The 1382-nt window shown below is 62.5% G+C and overlaps 1 long non-coding RNA gene across 1 annotated transcript; it reads right to left on the bottom strand.

The window, feature by feature from the left end:
- Nucleotides 1-6: 6 nt before the first annotated feature.
- LOC116217804 lies at nt 7-762 on the bottom strand. Its single transcript, XR_004162511.1, has 3 exons — nt 686-762; nt 182-310; nt 7-89 (listed from the first exon to the last, which is right to left on the bottom strand). It is a non-coding gene; the product is annotated as an uncharacterized LOC116217804 (long non-coding RNA).
- Between the last annotated feature and the right edge of the window lie 620 nt (nt 763-1382).

Below are 1382 nucleotides of genomic sequence, written 5' to 3' on the forward strand. Positions count from 1 at the left end.
GGGACACCTGAGTGCCACCACCACCCGATGGATGTTGGGGACACTGGGACACCTGAGTGCCACCTCCACCCAATGGACACTGGGGACACCTGAGTGCTACCTCCACCCGATGGATGTTGGGGACACTGGGGACACCTGAGTGCCACCTCCACCCGATGGACACTGGGGACACTGGGGACACCTGAGTGCCACCACCACCCAGTGGCTGTTGGGGACACTGGGGACACCTGAGTGCCACCACCACCCATTGGACACTGGGGACACTGGGGACACCTGAGTGCCACCACCACCCATTGGACACTGGGGACACCTGAGTGCCACCACCACCCATTGGACACTGGGGACACTGGGGACACCTGAGTGCCACCTTCACCCAATGGACACTGGGGACACTGGGGACACCTGAGTGCCACCACCACCCGATGGATGTTGGGGACACTGGGGACACCTGAGTGCCACCTCCACCCGATGGATGTTGGGGACACTGGGACACCTGAGTGCCACCTCCACCCAATGGACATTGGGGACACTGGGACACCTGAGTGCCACCACCACCCAATGGACACTGGGGACACTGGGGACACCTGAGTGCCATCTCCACCTGATGGATGTTGGGGATGTTGGGGACACTGGGGACACCTGAGTGCCACCTCCACCTGATGGATGTTGGGGATGTTGGGGACACTGGGGACACCTGAGTGCCACCTTCACCCAATGGACACTGGGGACACTGGGGACACCTGAGTGCCACCACCACCCAGTGGCTGTTGGGGACACTGGGGACACCTGAGTGCCACCACCACCCAGTGGCTGTTGGGGACGCTGGGACACGCAGTGATTCGGTCTCAGTAGCCCCTCCCTCCAGCAGCGCAGCGCCCGCATGCTGTGCAGCCGGGGCTCCCAGCTGGGAGGCAGAACCGCTTTTCCCGTTCCGTTTCCATCCGTTCATTTTTGCTCCCGGCGCCGGGTGCAGCTGAAATTTCATCCCTGCTCTCAATCCTGTCCCATCCTCCCGTTTCGGCGCTGCTGTTTAACGCGGCGAACCCGAAGCCGTTTATCGGGGTCTGCTGTGACATCTGCATCTCTACAGGGACCTCGACTCAGCTCCGGGAAGGAGCTTTTTGCCGTCCCCGTTAAGATGCCAGGCGGCTTTTCCAGCTGGATTCGTTCCCCGCTCTCCCACGGCTGGGATTTCCCCTCTTTGGTGGAACGGTGGGCAAAGCCGGCGGGCATCAAAGCGCTGCTCCCCGTGTGCAGCGACCATCGGACGGGAGGAAATTCCTTCTCCAAAGGAACGGCCGGGCGCTGGGACGTCGTGCAGAGGGGGGCGGTTTGGTGGCAAGGCGCCGGATGGGCTTGGAGGACTCTGCCAACCCCGATGC

Source organism: Meleagris gallopavo, unplaced genomic scaffold (genome assembly GCF_000146605.3).
Source record: "Meleagris gallopavo isolate NT-WF06-2002-E0010 breed Aviagen turkey brand Nicholas breeding stock unplaced genomic scaffold, Turkey_5.1 ChrUn_random_7180001955841, whole genome shotgun sequence".
Classification (NCBI taxonomy): domain Eukaryota; kingdom Metazoa; phylum Chordata; class Aves; order Galliformes; family Phasianidae; genus Meleagris; species Meleagris gallopavo.